A 19,676-nucleotide genomic window follows, 5' to 3' on the forward strand; every position below is an offset into this window, starting at 1 on the left:
TAGGGAAGCAGATGGTTAGGTTCACGTAAGGTTGGGGTTAATAATCAGAAGTCATCCTTTAACACTGCAACGTGTCTAAATCCAGTTCTTGGCAACTGTTTCTGTCTACAGAAGTTAGAGGTTAGATGAAGGTATTTAACTCAAATTATAATAACATGGTGCCAATTATTCACTTCCAGTGTGCTCAGTTTTGCATACATTTCCTGGGAACTTCATTAGCAATGCTATGGCTTAGCTATTAACAGCCCCGCTTTACTGCTGAAACTGAATATAAAGAAGGTTCAGTTAACCTTAAGTAAATTATAATGCCAAGAGTCAAATTAAGATCTACTTATTAAGATCTTCTTAACTCCCACCACCAGTCATGCCGTTATGATAATGAAAGGAGTTTTTTTAAAAGGGAAAAATGAGAAGATTGGGGATTTTTGTTTGTTTTCTTTTTTCTTTATCTTTTTGATTCAAAGCAAAATAAAATATTGGTTTTCATTGGACGGGGTTTTCTTTTCCCCCCAGGGGTGTTATGAAATTGAGTGAAACATGACAGGTGCTGTATCTATTCAGCTGAATACAATCAGCAAATAAATATGCACTCCTGGAGATCTTGCCCTCCTACATTTCCTTATCACTGTGTGAGAAGTTTGAGAGGAATATTCGGCTAAGCACCATGTATGGACTAGGGTGTGGAAAATCCTTATAAGGTTTTGAGAAGTCTACAAAGGATTGATCTTGACTCGATACTTCTTCCCTTGCAAAATATGAAGGATATGGCATTTATTTTGACTGATTTAAGTTACAGAAACATTAAACAATAAGATTCCAAAATAAGTATCAGACAAAGAAATTAGATAACAAACACAAATGCTTACAGAAGCCTGGAGCAAGACATAAAGGAGTGAAGACGGTCAGGCAGAAGATAGTGGAGGGAAGCATGGAGGCTGGTACAAACTGAGAGTTACTCATTGGTTTAATCCAATTGATGGCACACAGGAATTTCAGCTCAGTGTTGCAAAATCCTCCTGTTATCCAATAGAAGACAGCCTAAGACTTTGTGAAATATAAACATTTTGAAACACTTATTGGCAAAACCAAACATGTCAGCCAACATGGTGCTAAAAGATAAACTGAGGCATATTAAAAGTTTTGAGTTCATTTGAGCATAAGTCAATTCAAACTGGGTAGCACCAAACCCAAGTGTATAGGAGGGCTCCTCCGACAGGAGCCAGGAGAAAAACTTAAAGAGAGAAAGTGGGGAAGCTAAGCAAGAAAATGATTTGATTAGCTATTGCTTAAAGGCTCATTGATTGTGATTGGTTTTCCTTAGTGAAGGCATGGGGCCACCTCAGTCTAATGACCACCTTGTTTAATTAAGTTAGCAATGGTTAGGTCCATGGGCCTCCAGTTTGCCAGTTCTGATAGAGATACTTTTAAATCTGTGTCAAAGATCACAGATTTCCAAATACCAATGTTAATTACTGATATTAGCAAGCCAGACACCCCAGACACATTTTTAAAACCTCTTTTAAATGGCTCATTTGAGAAATATGATCTACTAGATATAGTTATAGTTAGACATCTTTAAAAAGATTTTTTTTTAATGTTTTGGCCATGCCACATGGCATGTGGGATCTTAGGTCCCCAATATTATTTCCCTGACCAGGGATGGAACCCACACCCTCTGCATTGGAAGCTTGTAGTCTTAACCACTGAACCGCCAGGGAAGTCCCTATAGTTAGACATCTTTTAATTTGTTTCATAATTTAGAGAAGTCACCTGAGAGAAAGAACTGGCTTCAAACCTGATGTAAAAGAAAGTGAGAAAAATATGCTTTTCTTGTACAAGTCATGAGCATCTCTTTAATGAGTGGGTTACCAGCACATAGGCAAAAAAAAAAAAAAAAAAAAAAAAACTTTATTAAAGCTTCATTATGAAAAACGTATAGAATATCTTTATTCAGCAGTGGTTCTCATTTATGAACCAAAGAGTCCACAAACTTTTTCAATTTATCATGACTTCCCAGGGGTAGTCAACAAGAGCATTATAAGCGCAGCAGGTAAGTTTTCCAACAATAATGATATTATGCTTCTTTCTGTATAAAGCATAATTTTAGTACCTTTGTATTTCAGTTAAGCTTATAAATATACAAAAGTCACAGTGACAAAAATCACAGCCTATTAGCTAAGATTCAAATATGAAATTGTCTAATTTCATGTCAGGAGCACTGAAAATATGAATAAGGTTCTAACCTAAGTGAATTTCTTGCTATTCCCTAAATATGCCTCTAACTTTTATGACTCCACGTTTGGTGTTGGATTTCTTTCCTCCTAACTTGGCCCAGGACACCTGGCAAAATTCTCTCTGCCAGGCCCAGGCTCAAAACAGCTTCCTCTTCGTTGATCCTAGTGAATGAAGGTCTCATCTGTATATGTATCCACTGTAAATTCAGGTACGCTTAGGTAGGTTGGTGCAGGTATGAAATATGGGTTGTAGACATTCTTTTTTTGGTAGAATGGAAGGAGACTCATGGGAGAAAGAAACTGACCAAACACATTGGGTTTGATGGCTAATCTACAGAGCTAAGACTTCCAAGCAGTTTGGAACAATGACAGTCCTTTAATCTCTCATGTATCCCTGACAGTGACAGGGCGACAGAGATTAGCAACCCTAAAGAGCAAGGGGAGGGCTTCCCTGGTGGCGCAGTTGTTGAGAGTCCGCCTGCCGATGCAGGGGACACGGGTTCGTGCCCCGGTCCGGGAAGATCCCACATGTCGCGGAGCGGCTGGGCCTGTGAGCCGTGGCCTCAGAGCCCGCGCATCCGGAGCCTGTGCTCTGCAACGGGAGAGGCCACAACAGTGAGAGGCCCACGTACCACAAAAAAAAAAAAAAAAAAAAAAAAAGAGCAAGGGGAGGGGGATGGCAGAGTCAATATGGAGGTGTGTACAGCCCTGAGACTATCAATCTGTGTCTTGACTAGGCCCATCTGGAAACTAATGCCAAATTCCTGAAAGCGGGGAGTAATAAAAAAGATGAATTGAGTGGAAGAACTTTTGCTGATCTGATATGAGAGCTGCATCCTAAGAGAATGTGATTTTATGAGAGTCCTGTGGTCTTAAAACAGAATTAGTCATTTCTGTGAATATAATCTTTTAATAGCTGAATTGCATTACTTACTTTGTTTAAATGTGTAGTTAACCAAGAACTCTGTGGTGGGCTAACCTCCAGAAACTGTGAATATGTTACCTTACATGCCAAATAGACTTGGCAGATGTGGTTATCCACAGAATGACTGGTCTCCCTCCTTCGTGCCTGCCCTTTTAGATTTTATTTTCCATACAGCAGCTTTAGTATTCTTTTACAATGTACATCTGATCTTGTTACTGCCCTCCTTGAATCTCCCCCAAGGGCATTCCTTTACACATAGAGTAAATTCCGAAATCCAGACTTTGACTTAGAAGGCTCTATGTGATCTGGTCCCGAAACTCCCTCTCCAGCCTTTCTCCTACTTTTCTGCTCTTTTTTTCCTATGCTCCAATCACCTGGGCTTCCTTAATGTTCTATGAACATGCCACACGTACACCTTCTTTAGAACATTTGTAATTGCTGTTCAATTTGCATGGGATAATTTTCCCTCTGATAACCATAGGGCTTGCTGAGATACTGCCTTTGGGTTTCTTCCCAACCAACAGCACCACCCTACCTAAAATAGCCTAATACCATTCATTTTATCCCTGCCCTACCCCTACTTTACTTTACTTCATAACGCTTACTGCTATCAGCCAACATATTACATCTTGATTTGCTTATTTGATTGCCTTCTGTCTTTTCCACTGTCTTTCCACTGTTTGTTTTATTCATTGCTGTGCCTCTTACACCTCAAACACTGCCTGCCCCATACTATGGTAGGCATTCAATTAATATTTGTAGTAAATAAATTGTGAACAAGCTAATCTTTGTTTTTGTTTTTGTTTTTTTGTGGTACACGGGCCTCTCACTGTTGTGGCCTCTCCCGTTGCGGAGCACAGGCTCCGGACGCGCAGGCTCAGTGGCCATGGCTCACGGGCCCAGCCGCTCCGCGGCATGGGGGATCCTCCCAGACCGGGGCACGAACCCGTGTCCCTTGCATCGGCAGGTGGACTCTCAACCACTGCGCCACCAGGGAAGCCCAGGCTAATCTTTTAATTAATTTAAATTTAAATAGCCACATGTGACTAGTGGCTACCAAATTACACAATGCTTTATTAGATAGTCTACCTACTTGTTATTTATTGTCTGTTGTCCCATTATACAGGAATATAAGAGCCCTGAATACATAGACCTTTGTCTGTTTATTCACTAACATATATTAAGTACCTAGGACAGTGTCTGGCATATAGAAGGCACTCTGTATTTGAAGAGTGAATGAATGAAATGGGACTAGTGTTTTATTTCTGTCTCATGTATAATTAACCCTGCCACTTCTCCAGGTCTTGGCTTTCCTGGATTTAAATTTGAGGGGAGGGAGTTGAACTCGACTCTCATGAAAATCTTTTCTGCACTTACATCATATAATTCTATCTCTTCTGAGTGACATTTTTAGCAATATTTTATCAGATGTGTTGGCCTCAGATGAATGAAACACCTAGCAGATATACAGATAATTAAAGTCCCCAGCCACTAATAACTTCTGCTCCAGTTTTGCCCTCTGTATTAGGCAAGTAACCAACATACCCTGTCTGACCCTGACTAGACAGTCCAGAATGTGTCTCCTTTCACACTCATTCACTTGCTCTCAACCTCCCTTTGCCCTCAGCCTTGTGAATTTTATACAAGTATCTCCTTGGCACATAGTTTTAAATCCCACTATGCTTTTCTTAAATAGGTCTATCTTTCCATTTCCCTGGCAATCATGTGTCTTACCACCAGGACATGGTTATTTTTGTGGGACCAAAACTGCTTGTTTTTATTAAAATTCATTATAACTAAAGACATCTGAAGCTCTATATTTCCCTCTTTCCTGTGTTCTTTTAAGGATTTTTAGTCACTACCACTGTTGTTCTTTTTTTCCTGTAATCACATCTATTTTTCATTACAGAGGGTTTTTGTTTGGAATTCACTGGGCCAAATTATGATGCCCTAAGTGAAAATGTTACATTCAGTCTTCATGATATCATCATTGACCTAATTTTCTTATATCAATCATGATAAAGAAACGTGTACTTCAACAAGTTGCTCTTAATTTTATATTCATACATTCTGCCAAATTCTCTTCCAAACTGACAGTATTCAATTGAGAAGAAAAAAAACTTTTGTATTATTCTCTTTCCTATAAAGGCTTCAACGTCAGTGGAAATGGAGTTCATGTTTATTTTGGCTGAATTATCCAATCCTTCATGAACTAAAAGGAACAGAGTAATGTCAGGAGATTTGAGTTTTGGTAGTCTTTCCATATGTCTCTGGTCACACTCAGAATGCAGCATTTTTTGCTGGCTTGCATGACTCTTAGCATCCCATGTCCTCCTCTCAGGATTATTAAAAAGATGCATTACAGTTGATTGTGTATATGAATCTTCTTTATTGTTGTATTAGATGTGGGATCAGAAGGACTGGATTTATACTGTCTGAGAGCAGATCATAACTTCTATTTAGCTAAGATGGTCCTGAATGTATTTTCTTCTTTTTCTCTTTTTATCACATTGTCCTACTTTCAACCTCTTGACTCCAGCTTTAATTCCCCTTCACCACCTTAAATTTCTTTGACTTTCTGGCTTCCTTCCAAGATCTTTTTTTTTTAAATTTTTTGTAGTACGCGGGCCTCTCACTGTCGTGGCCTCTCCCGTTGCGGAGCACAGGCTCCGGACGCGCAGGCTCAGTGGCCATGGCTCATGGGCCCAGCCGCTCCGCGGCATGTGGGATCTTCCCAGACCGGGGCACGAACCTGTGTCCCCTGCATCAGCAGGTGGACTCTCAACCACTGCGCCACCAGGGAAGCCCCCCAAGATCTTTTTTCTGTCTAGAATCTTGTCTACTGTTTCTAGAAAGGCAAAGCCTATGGAAGAATTCTTCCATCATTTATGTTTTTTTGTAATTCAGACATCAACTTGCATCAGTAAGAAACAGAACTAGTTAAGCAAGAAGTCAAACACATTACTCTCAGGAAGGTCACACATGAACTTTTGGTGCTTAGTTTGAACTATAGTTTTTTCTAACTTTCCCATGAAATTCCACTACAAATCCTGCCTCTGTCACACATTTTGCTTCTGGGGTTCTTGGGTTAACCTGACCTGAGGGTCTTCATGGTCATTCTCCACAATCCCTCCATAAAATATATGGTTATATCTGTGGTTCTCAAACTTAAGGGTCCATCAGACTCACGTAGAGGGTTTGTTATGAAAGAGTTTCTAAATCTGTAGGTATGGGTTGAAAATTTACATTTCTAAAAAGCTCCCAGGTGATGTTATGTTACTGGTCAAAAACTTCACTTTGAGAGTCACTGAATTACGGAATCTAGAACTCAGTAGCACACCAGGCAATCAATGGCACTGACTGTATTACAAAGTGCAGGAAAATCAGAAGCACTTCTTAATGACTGCTGGCTGACTCAGTGGAGATTTTGCTGCCCTAGAATCCAAATTTCTTTGAGGATTGTAGGCAGCTCCTATAACTACATTCTTATTTTTCCTACAATCTGATACATTTAGTAGGTCTTTATAAAAATTTCTTCCTTAGCTCAGGCGCTGATTCTTCTTCAAGGAGTACAGAGGAGGCAAATATATCCCACTGAGGAAAATTCTCAGTCCTCTCCGGCTCTTCTGTATATTTGGAGCACCACCCCGTATCCCACACCTTAGTTAACTTTGTTTACAGCTAGGAGTCAGCCTTGTTCCCTCCAGCAAACAAAATAGCAAGCTCACAAACTGACCTCTTACATTCATTTCAAAATATCCTACTCCCTTTTCCTCCAGATTCCAGTATTAACTACTGACAGCTTAAGGTATATGTATGTGTCTGGTGACTTCGGCTATGTACTAATGCTGGCAAACTCAAGCAGTTTGTATGTAATTTGTGTTCTAGAAAATTATACAGAGAATTCCATCATGGGCCTGACTTAACTGATAAATCCCCAGGATGGTAAGACTAAGACATGGCTAGCAGTCCACCTGAGAGCTCCCTGCAGAAACTAGCACCCTGCGAATGGAGGAATATCTTATTCAGAGATGAAGATGAGCTTTAAAAACTTGAAAAACAATTTGCAAACCTTTTAAACAACAGCATCAACTTACATAGTGGAAATAGTAAATCCATATTTTCACAGGTCTGTTTATTTTTACTTTGATTAAACTGAAAGCAGTTTTAAAAAATAGGTGAATCAGCCATAATTAGTAAAAGGGATACAGTCATCTATTTTCTCTATCTTGCTTTTACTGCCCTTTTCCATTGGAGTGACAATGAAAGTTGCTAACAATGCTTGAGCATTTATTATTAGCAAAGATTTTTGCTAAGAAATTTGGGCATTTTATTATAGAATCCTTACAAAAATCCTATGAGATAGATCCCATCCATGTTTTGCAGGTGAAAAATTTGAGACAAACTAAGTAATTTGCCCAAGGTCTCAAGCTATTAAACAGCATCAAAATAGGGATTTGTACCTGGTTGGACTCCCAACCCAACCTTTAATCATTTTGCTGTGAACACCACAGTAGTGTCCCTGACCACTCTATCAATTTCCTGGCTCTACTTCTAGGCTCTCCTAGAGTTCTCACGTGGCAAGAGCCAAAACACGTGGAGCAGTGCTGAGTCCTCCCTGTAGTAGAAGCCATGGTAGGAACCAGGATTACCCAATATGTCTGGCTCCTTTCCCTAAACATAAGGCTTTCATGGTTTATCCATGTTGTCATACATATTAGTACTTCATTCCTTTATATGGTTGAGTAATGTTCCATAGTTTATAATGGGTTGGCCAAAAAGTTCATTTGGGTTTTTCCCTGAAATATTATGGAAAAACCTGAACAAATTTTTTGGCTAACCCAATATATAACATATTTTGTTTATCCACACATCAGTTGATGGACATTCAGGTTATTTCTATATTTTGATCACTATGAATAATGCTGCTATGAACATGTTTACTGTGCGCCTGAGAAGAAGTTGTTGGATGTTGTGTTCTATATGTGTCTGTTAGGTCTAGTTGGTTTATAGTGTTGTTCAAGTATTCTGTTTCTTTGCTGATCTTCTGTCTAGTTGTTCTATCCATTATTGACAGTGGGGTATTGAAGTCTCCAACTATTATTTTTGAATCATCTATTCCTACTTTCAATTCTTTTACAGATTTGCTTCATGTATTTTGAGGATCTGCTGTTAGATGCATATATGTTTATAACTGGTATAAATTATTCATGAATTGAGCATTTTATCACTGTAAAATGTTCTTCATCTCTACTAATAACTTTTGCCTTAAAGTCTATTTTGTCTGATATTAGTATAGGTACTCCAGCTCTCTTTTGGTTCTCATTTGCATGGAATAACTTTTTCTTTTACATTTTCAATATTTTTGTGTCTTTGAATCTAAAGTGTTTCTGTTTTATACAGCATATAGTTGAATCATGCTGGGTTCTTCTTCTGTCTTATCAATCTCTGCCTTTTAATTGAATAGTTTCATCTATTTACATCTAATGTAATTACTGATTAGGTAGGATTTATACTTGCTATTTGTTTTCTATATGTCATTTTGTTTCTCATTTATTCCATTCCTGCCCTTTTTTGGTGTTCCAGTATATGATTTTAATTGCTTTGCCATGTCTTTCACTATATTTTTTTGGATTATTTTCTTAGTGGTTGGGCTTGGAATTACCATTAACCACTTTATTTATAACAATCTAGTCCTGATTAATAGCCGCCTAGTATGAATGATATATAAAACTCTTCTCTTATATATAACTTTGTTTTCCTGCCTCCTTTATGCTGCTATTTTCACAAATTATATTTTCATATGTTGTGTGTCCATCAGCTGAGATTTACAATGATTGCATTATGCAACTGTATTTTAAATAATGTAGGATAAAAAAACAAAAAATACATTAATATTGTTTTATAAATTTACGTATGTCTTACCAATGTAGCTACCTTTACTAGTACTCTCTATTGCTTCATTTGGATGTGAGTTATTGCTTAAAATCCTTTCATTTCAGCTTGAAGGACCACCTTTATTATTTCTTGTAAGGCAAGTCAAATAACAATAAATTATCTCAATATTTAAAAATCTGGAAATATCTTAAATTCTCATTCCTTTTTTAAAGGTTGCTTTGATTGACAGTTTTTTCCTTCAAGGATTTTGAATATATCATGCTATTGTCTTCTGGCCTCCATAGTTTTTGGCAAGAAATCAGCTTATTTAGGATATCTTGTATATGATAAGTCACCTTGCTTGCTGCTTTCAAGATTCTCTCACTGTGTCTGGTTTCAAAAGCTGGTTTAGGATGTGTCTAGATATGAACCTCTTTTAGTTTACCATGCTTGGTTTGTTGAGCATCTTGGATGTATAGATAAATTTTTTAACCTGATTAATTAATAAAATTGCTGGATTGATTTAATGCCGAGGTTGAATCCAGTGTATTTTTTGCTGCTGCTATTTGTTTTTATTAAGACTTTATTTTGTTAGAGGGGTTTTAAGTTCACCTAAATTAAGAGGAAGTATAGAGATTTCCCATATACTTCCTGTCTCCACACAAGCATAGCATCCCCCATTATCAGTATCCCCCACCAGAGTAGTATGTTTGTTCGTTACAACTGATGACCTACATTGACACATCACTATCATCCAAAGTCCAGAGTTTACATTACAGTTAATTCTTGGTATTGTATATTCTATGAGTTGGGACAAATGTCTGACATGTACCCTTCATTGTGGGGTCATACAGAATATTTTCTCTGTCTTAAAAATCCTCTGTCTGGGGGGCTCTTCAAGATGGTGGAAGAGTAAGATGTGGAGATCACCTTCCTCCCCACAAATACATCAAGAATACAACTACATGTGGAACAACTCCTACAGAACACCTACTGAATGCTGGCAGAAGACCTCAGACTTCCCAAAAGGCAAGAAAGTCCCCACATACCTGGGTAGGACAAAAGAAAAAAGAAAAAACAGAGACAAAAGAATAGGGACAGGACCTGCACCAGTGGGAGGGAGCTGTGAAGGAGGAAAAGTTTCCACACACTAGGAAGCCCCTTCACTGGTGGAGACGGGGGGGTGGCAGGGGGGAAGCTTCGGAGCCACAGAGGAGAGTGCAGCAACAGGGGTGCAGAGGGCAAAGAAGAGAGATTTCTCCACGGAAGATCAGTGCCAATCAGCACTCACCAGCCTGAGAGGCTCGTCTGCTCACCTGCTGGGGCTAGTGGGGCCTGGGAGCTGAGGCTCAGGCTTAAGAAGTCAAATTCCAGGGAGAGGACTGGAGTTGACTGTGTGAACACAGCCTCAAGGAGGTTAATGCACCACAGCTAGCCAGGAGGGAGTCTGGGAAAAAGTCTGGGCCTGCCTAAGAGGCAAGAGACCACTGTTTCAGGGTGTGTGAGGAGAGGGGATGTCTTCCCTGTCTGCCCACAGAAGGCAGAGCACTGCCTAAACGAGCTCAAGAGATGGGCACAAGCCACGGCTATCAACTCGGAACACAGAGATGGGCATGAAACACTAATGCTGCTGCTGCAGCCACCAAGAATCCTGTGTGCAAGCACAGGTCACTATCCACACGCCTGCCCTGCCCTCCCCCACCCCCACCCAGAGCCTATGCAGCACACCACTGCTAGGGTCCCATGATCCAGAGACAACTTCCCTGGGAGAACACATGGTGCGCCTCAGGCTGTTGCAAAGTCAGGCCGGCCTCTGCCACAGCTGACTTGCCCTGCATTCCAATTATAACTACCTAACCCTCCCTCCCCCATGGCATGAGTGAATAGAGCCCGCTAATAAGCTGCTGCTTTAACCCTGTCCTGTCTGGACAGGAACAGATGCCTGAGGGTGACCTACATGCAGAGGTGGGGCCAAAACCAAAGGTGAACCACAGGAGCTGTGTGAACAAAGAAGAGAAAGGTAAATTTCTCCTTGCAGCCTCAGGAGCAGCGGATTAAATCCCCACAATGAACTTGATATACCCTGCATCTGTGGAATACCTGAGTAGAAAATGAATCATCCCAAAATAGAGTCGGTGGACATTGGGAGCAACTGTAGACTTGGGATTTGCTGTCTGTGACTGACTTGTTTCTGATTTTTATGATTATCTTAGTATAGCTTTTAGTGCTTGTTATCATTAGTGGATTTGTTTATTGGCTTGGTTGATCTCTTCTTTATTACCTTTAAAAATTTTTTTTATTTTAATAATTTTTAAAATTTCTTTATTTTAATAATTTTATTTTTTTATTTATTATAATTTTTTTCTCCCTTTTCTTCTGAGCCATGTGGCTGACAGGGTCTTGACATCAGCCTGATGTCAGGCCTGAGTCTCTGAGTTGGGAGAGCCAAGTTCAGGACATTGGACCACCAGAGACCTCCCAGCCCCACATAATATCAATTGGCAAGAGCTCTCCCAGAGATCTCTGTCTCAAGCTAAGACCCAGCTCCACCCAATGGCCAGCAAGCTCCAGTGCTGGGCACCCCATGCCAAACAACTAGCAAGACAGGAGCACAACCCCACTCATTAGCAGACAGGTTGGCTAAAACCATAATAAAGTCACAGACACCCCAAAACACAACACCGGACATGGCCCTGCCCACCAGAAAGAAAAGATCCAGCCCCACCCACCAGAACACAGGCACCAGTCCCCCCCACCAGGAAGCCTACACAAGCCACTGAACCAATCTTACCGACTGGGGTCAGACACCAGAAACAACCAGAACTATGAACCTGCAGCCTGCAAAAAGGAGACACCAAACACAGTAAGTTAAAAAAAAATCAGAAGGCAGAGAAACACACAGCGGATGAAGGAGCAAGGTAAAAACCCACCAGACCAAACAAACAAAGAGGAAATAGGCAGTCTATATGAAAAAGAATTCAGAGTAGTGATAGTAAAGATGATCCAAAATCTTGGAAATAGAATGGAGAAAATACAAGAAACGTTTAACAAGGACCTAGAAGAACTAAAGAGCAAACAAACAATGATGAACAACGCAATAAATGAAATTTAAAATTCTCTAGAAGGAATCAAAAGCAGAATACTGAGGCAGAAGAATGGATAGGTGACCTGGAAGATAAAATAGTTGAAATAACTACTGCAGGGAAGAATAAAGAAAAAAGAATGAAAAGATTGTAGGACAGTCTCAGATACTTCTGGGACAACATTAAATGCACCGACATTCAAATTATAGGGGTCCCAGAAGAAGAAGAGAAAAAGAAAGGGTCTGAGAAAATATTTGAAGAGATTATAGTTGAATACTTCCCTTACATGGGAAAGGAAATAGTAAATCAAGTCCAGGAAGCACAGAGAGTCCCATACAGGATAAATCCAAGGAGAAACATGCCAAGACACATATTAATCAAACTATCAAAAATTAAATACAAAGAAAAAATATTAAAAGCAGCAAGGGAAAAGAAACATATAACATACAAGGGAATCCCCATAAGGTGAACAGCTAATCTTTCAGCAGAAACTCTACAAGCCAGAAGGGAGTGGCAGGATATATTTACAAGGGAAAAAACATATAACATACAAGGGAATCCCCATAAGGTGAACAGCTAATCTTTCAGCAGAAACTCTACAAGCCAGAAGGGAGTGGCAGGATATATTTAAAGTGATGAAAGGGAAGAAACTACAACCAAGATTACTCTACCCAGCAAGGATCACATTCAGATTCGATGGAGAAATTAAAACCTTTACAAACAAGCAAAAGTTAAGAGAATTCAGCACCACCAAACCAGCTTTACAACAAAAGCTAAAGGAACTTCTCTAGGCAGGAAACACAAGAGAAGGAAAAGACCTACAAAAACAAACTCAAAACAATTAAGAAAACAGTAATAGGAACATACATATAGATAATTACCTTAAATGTAAATGGATTAAATCCTCCAACCAAAAGGCATAGACTGGCTGAATGGATACAATAATAAGACCTGTATATATGCTGCCTACAAGAGACGCACTTCAGACCTAGGGGCACGTAAAGACTGAAAGTGAGGGGATGGAAAAAATATTCCATGCAAATGGAAATCAAAAGAAAGCTGAAGTAGCAAGTCTCATATCAGAGAAAAGACTTTAAAATAAAGACTATCACAAGAGACAAGGAAGGACACTACATAATGATCAAGGGATCAATCCAAGAAGATATAACAATTGGAAATATTTCTGCACTCCACATAGAAACACCTCAACACATAAGGCAAATGCTAACTGCCATAAAAGGGGAATTTGGCAGTAACACAATAATAGTAGGGGACTTTAACACCCCACTTTCACCAATGGACAGATCATCCAAAATGAAACTAAATAAGGAAACACAAGCTTTAAATGACACCTTAAACAAGATGGATTTAATTGATATTTATAGGACATTCCATCCCAAAATAACAGAATGCACTTTCCTCTCTAATGCTCATGAAACATTCTCCAGGATAGATCATATCTTGGGTCACTTTGATATTACCAAATCAAGCCTTGGTAAATTTAAGAAAATTGAAAGCGTATCAAGTATCTTTTCTGACCACAATGCTGTCAATTACAAGAAAAAAACTGTAAAAAATACAAACACATGGAGGCTAAACAATACGCTACTAAATAACCAAGAGATCACTGAAGAAATCAAAGAGGAAATCAAAAAATACCTAGAAACAAATGAAAATGAAAACACGATGACCCAAAACCTATTGGATGCAGCAAAAGCAGTTCTAAGAGGGAAGTTTATAGCATTACAAGCTTACCCCAGAAAGCAAGAAAAATCTCAAATAAACAACCTAACCTTACACCTAAAGCAATTAGCAAAAGAAGAACAAAAAACCCCCAAAGTTAGCAGAAGGAAAGAAATCATAAAGACCAGATCAGAAATAAGTGAAAAAGAAATGAAGGAAACAATAGCAAAGATCAATAAAACTAAAAGCTGGTTCTCTGAGAAAATAAAATTGATAAACACCTAGCCAGACTCATCAAGAAAAAGAGAGAAGACTCAAATCAACAGAATTAGAAATGAAAAAGGAGAAGTAACAACTGACACTGCAGAAATACAAAGGATCATGAGAGATTACTACAAGCAACTATATGCTAGTAAAATGGACAACCTGGAAGAAATGGACAAATTCTTAGAAAAGCACAACCTTCCAAGACTGAACCAGGAAGAAATAGAAAATATAAACAGACCAATCACAAGCACTGAAATTGAGACTGTGATTAAAAGTCTTCCGAAAAACAGAAGCCCAGGACCAGATGGCTTCATAGGCGAATTCTAGCAGACATTTAGAGAGGAGCTAACGCCTATCCTTCTCAAATCTTCCAAAATATAGCAGAGGGAGGAACACTCCCAAACTCATTCTATGAGGACACCATCTCCCTGATACCAAAACGAGACAATGATGTCACAAAGAAAACTACAGGCCAATATCACTGATGAACATACATGCAAAAAATCTCAACACAATATTAGCAAACAAAATCCAACAACACATTAAAAGGATCATACACCATGGCCAAGTGGGGTTTATCCCAGGAATGAAAAGATTCTTCATATATGCAAATAAATCAATGTGATACACCATATTAACAAATTGAAGGATAAAAACCATATGATCATCTCAACAGATGCAGAAAAAGCTTTTGACAAAATTCAGCACCTATTTACATCCACTATAGAGAACAGTATGGAAGTTTCCTTAAAAAACTAAAAATAGAACTACCATATGACCCAGCAATCCCACTACTGGGCCTATACCCTGAGAAAACCATAATTCAAAAAGAGTCATGTACCACAATATTCATTGACGCTCTATTTACAATAGCCCGTACATGGAATCAGCTTAAGTGTCCATCGACAGATGAGTGAATAAAGAAGATGTGGTAGATTTATACAGTGGAGTATGAGCCATAAAAAGAGATGAAATTGAGTTATTTTTAGTGAGGTGGATGGACCTAGAGTCTGTCAGAGAGAGTGAAGCAAGCCAGAAAGAGAAAAACAGATACCATATTCTAACACACATACATGGAATCCAAAAAAGAAAAAAAAGGTTCTGATGAACCTAGGGGCAGGACAGGAATAAAGATGCAGATGTAGAGAATGGACTTGAGGACATGGGGAGGGGGAAGTGTAAGTTGGGGTGAAGTGAGATAGTAGCATTGATATAGATACACTACCAAATGTAAAATAGATAGCTAGAGGGAAGCAGCCGCAGAACACAGGGAGATCAGCTCGGTGCTTTGTGACCATCTAGAAGGGTGGGATAGGGAGGGTGAGAGGGAGATGCAAGAAGGAGGGAATATGGGGATATATATAGCTGATTGACTTTGTTATATAGCAGAAACTAACACAACATTTTAAAGAAATAATACTCCAATAAAGATGTTAAAAAAAAAAATCCTCTGTTTTCCCACTCTTCTTCCCATTCCCCCTTCTAACCTGACCTCTGATCTTTTTACTACCTCCATAGTTTTGCCTTTTCCTGAATGTCATACAGTTGGAAATATATAGGATGTAGCCTTTTCAAGTTGTCTTCTTTCACTTATTAATGCACATTTAAGTTTACTCCATGTTTTTTCATGGCTTGATAGCACATTTCTTGTAGTGTTGAATAGTATTTCATTGTTTGGATGTTACACAGTTTATTTATCCATTCACCTACTGAAAGGCATTTGGTTGCTTCCAAGTTTTGGCAATTATGAATAAAGCTGTGACAAATATCCATGTGCAGGTTTTTGTATGGACATAAGTCTTCAACTCCTTTGGGTAAATACCAAGGAGCACAATTGCTGCATCATATGGTAAGAGTATGCTTAGTTTTGTAAGAAATTGCCAATCTGTCTTCTAAGTAGCTGTACCATTTTGTATTCTCACCAGCAATGAATGAGCGTTTCTGTTGCTCCACATCCTTGTCAGTCTTTCAGACTTTGGCCATTCTAATAGGTGTACAGTGGTATCTCATGCTGTTTTAGTTTGCATTTCCTTGATGATGTGCCATGTAGGACATCTTTTCATATGCTTGTTTGCCATCTGCATATGTTCTTTGGTGAAGTGTCTGTTAAAATCTTTGACCCATTTTAAAATCAGGTTGTTTTCTTATTATTGAGTTTTAAGAGATCTCTGTTATTTTGGATAACAATCCTATATCATATGTGTGTTTTGCAAATATTTTTTCCCTGTTTGTGACTTGTTCTCATATTCTCTTGACATTGTCTTTCAGAGAGCAGAAGTTTTTAATTTTAATGAAGTCCAGCTTATTAATTATTTCTTTCATGAATTGTGCATTCAGTGTTGTATCTAAGAAGTTATCACAATAGCAAGGTCATATAGGTTATCTACCCTATGTTATCTTCTAAGAGTTATACAGTTTTGCAATTTCATTTAAGTCTATAATCTATTTTGAGTTAATTTTTGTGAGGTGTAATTTCTGCATCTAGATTCATTTTTTTGCATGTGGATATTCGGTTCCAGAATTTGCTGGAAAGACAATCTTTGCTCCATTGTATTACTCTTGCTCTTTTGTCAAAGATCAGTTGACTATATGTGGGTCTATTACCGGGCTCCTTATTCTATCCCATTGATATTTGTCTATTCTTTTGTCAATACCATGCAGTCTTGGTTACTGTAGCTTAATACTAAGTCTTGAAGTTAGGTAGCATCAGTCCTCCAACTTCATTTTCTTTCAGTAGATGAATTTTTAAACTTAATTTGAGAAGTTTTTAGCCATTATTTCTTCAGATATTCTTTCTGATCCTTTCTCTCTCTCCTCTCCTTCTGAAACTCCCATTATTTGTATGCTGGTAAACTTTTTTTTTTTTGCGGTACGCAGGCCTCTCACTGTTGTGGCCTCTCCTGTTGCAGAGCACAGGCTCCAGACGCACAGGCTCAGCGGCCATGGCTCACGGGCCCAGCCTCTTTGTGGCATGTGGAATCTTCCCGGACCGGGGCACGAACTCGTGTCCCCTGCACTGGCAGGCGGACTCTCAACCGCTGCACCACCAGGGAAGCCCCGTATGCTGGTAAACTTGATAGCATCCCACAAATCTCTTAAGATCTGTTCATTTTTCTTTACTTTTTTATACTTCTGTTCCTCAGATTGGATAACATCAATTAACCTGTCTTTAAGTTTGCTGCTTTTTTTTTTAATCTAATTGAATTTGCTGTTTATCCTCTATAGTAAATTTTTTATTTAAGTTGTACTTTTCAACTTTAGAATTTCTATTTGGTTTCTTTTTATAATTTCTATCTCTTTCTTAATAGTCTATTCATTAAATATTAGAATGAGACATAATTATAATATTTCCCCTTAGTTATAATAGTTCCCTTTAGACGTGGCTACTTTAGGTCTTTGAACATATTTAAAATAGCCAATTTAAAATTTTTTTCTAGTAATTCTGAGATCTGAACTTTGCCATAGAGTGTGTAGGTCATACTATGTTATTTCTTTGCATGTTTTCTAATAGTATGTTGAAAACTGATTTCAAATAATATAATTTTGAAACTCTGAAAATCAGATTCTCCCCCTTCCCAGGGTTTGTTGTTGCTGCTTTCTGCTTTGGTTGTCATTTGTTTATTGACTTTTCTGACCTAATGTTGTAAATTCTGTATCTTTGTTGTATGTTGTCACTGAAGTCTCTAGTCATTTAGTTTAGGGTCAGCTAATGATCGGACAGAGATTTCTTTACATGTCTGGAATCAATAAATCTCCCATTTTTCTGAGGGTTCTATGTGTGTATTGGGATCTGCCTTCTACACTCAAGTCAGTTAGATTACAGCTCTGCCTTAGCCTTTATTTCCTGCTTTCAGAGCCTCAATATCAATCAGAGGTAAGAGTGTAGGGACTTCTCAGATCTTTCCTAAGCATGCACAAGGCTCTACACTTGAATGTGGCATTCTAAACTCACAGGAATATGTTGGAGCTTTTTAAAAGCCCCTATGGCCATCTCATTTCTCAACTTTTCCTTGTAAACTTTCTGGTTAGCGTATCAGTTGCTCCAACTCTTATCTGTTGCCTCAAGCAATAGTGATGTTAAAATATTCAACAAATGGCCTCTGGGAAAAAGCTTTCAGCACAGAGCAAGTTCAACTGAGGTCAATAAAGGCAAGCCTTTCAAGGGGGGGTCTTCTAGGGAACCACTAATTGGGGTAAATAATGAATCTTATTTGGGAATGAGGCCTTGAAATAGTTCCAACACTTTCCTTCTCAGCCTGGTACTGGAATGCTGGATGTTATTTTTAAGGTTGCCGTAATGCTGGGGAGTGATGGGAGGGAATAGGACCAGGGTAGGAGAAAATGCCACAAATCTCATTGTTCTTACTGAGATTCAACTGGACTTTTGCAAGCTTTTGGTTAATTTCCAGAGTTGTGAAAAACTGATTCTGATATTCTTTTCCAGTTATTTTATTGCTTTTATGGAGGGGGAAAGTTTCTGACATCTTCACTCCACCATTTTCACTGATGTGACCCCTTAGAACATTGCTTCTTAAACTTTTGGTTGTTGTTGGTGGTGTTATTCTGGAGTTGTTTTTTTTTTTTTTTTTTTTTTGGTGGATCTTGTAAAAGCTATGAATACAATAGTGAAAAAAATGCATGTATGCACTCATACTGCTTTGAACAGCATACTACTGGGTTCATTAATACACTGAGTCCTACCACGGATCCCTCACCAAAAAATTTTGAGGTTAAGAACCCCTGTTATATAGTCTCTTCTTCCTGAGCTGACATCAAACCCTACTACAGAGAACCCCAGGACAGATAATTCCAGAAACATCACCTAAATATCAAATTTAGTAGGTAAATTTAATAGATAAATTCAATTTTAGTGCCTGCCATTGTCCTTATCTGGAAAATAATACTTCCTAAGATTGTTGTGAAGATAGCATGAGAAAATGAATATATTATGGCTTAGAGTAATACCCGACACAATAAACACTTCATAAATTCTAACCATTACTAACGTTATTCCCTTCTCCCTCTTTTCCTTCTCTTATTCCTTCCTTACTTCCATGAAGAAGTTTCTTTGAAGGGCACCACATTTGTGCTCAAATTTTTAGGGTCTTTTGGAAATATATAATTTACTCACATATTAACATTATTTTGTTGGAGGAAGTATTTGAACATTCATCACCAGTATAAAGCAGGAAGGGTTATTTAACCACAGGATGGTCTCAGTTGGAAAGGTGCCAAGTCTAAACATAAATGCAGAAATGTGAAAAAGTAAAGAATTAAGAATAATGTGACAAAATGCTGTACAACTGGAGGCAAGGTTGTACAAGTTTGATTTCTATAATTTTTAAAATGTGTCTCATTTTCTCAGATATCTGTTAGGTAAAATCCAGATCCAATATTGTTATGTAAAGTACATTTCCATTAAAAAAAAATCTTGTGAGAGTTTATTGTTAATATGAAATCTTTTTTTCCATGCAAAGGAGCAAAGTGTTAAACAAGCAAAAAAGAAGTGATAAAAATTAAAAACTCAAATTCAATTTATGCTCTTAAAAACTATGGCTTCTCAAGTCTATTCATAATTGCTGCTGGGGTTTCATTACAGGGTAGATG

The sequence above is a fragment of the Lipotes vexillifer genome, unplaced genomic scaffold, assembly GCF_000442215.2.
Source record: "Lipotes vexillifer unplaced genomic scaffold, Lipotes_vexillifer_v1.1 scaffold1187, whole genome shotgun sequence".
NCBI classification, from domain to species: domain Eukaryota; kingdom Metazoa; phylum Chordata; class Mammalia; order Artiodactyla; family Lipotidae; genus Lipotes; species Lipotes vexillifer.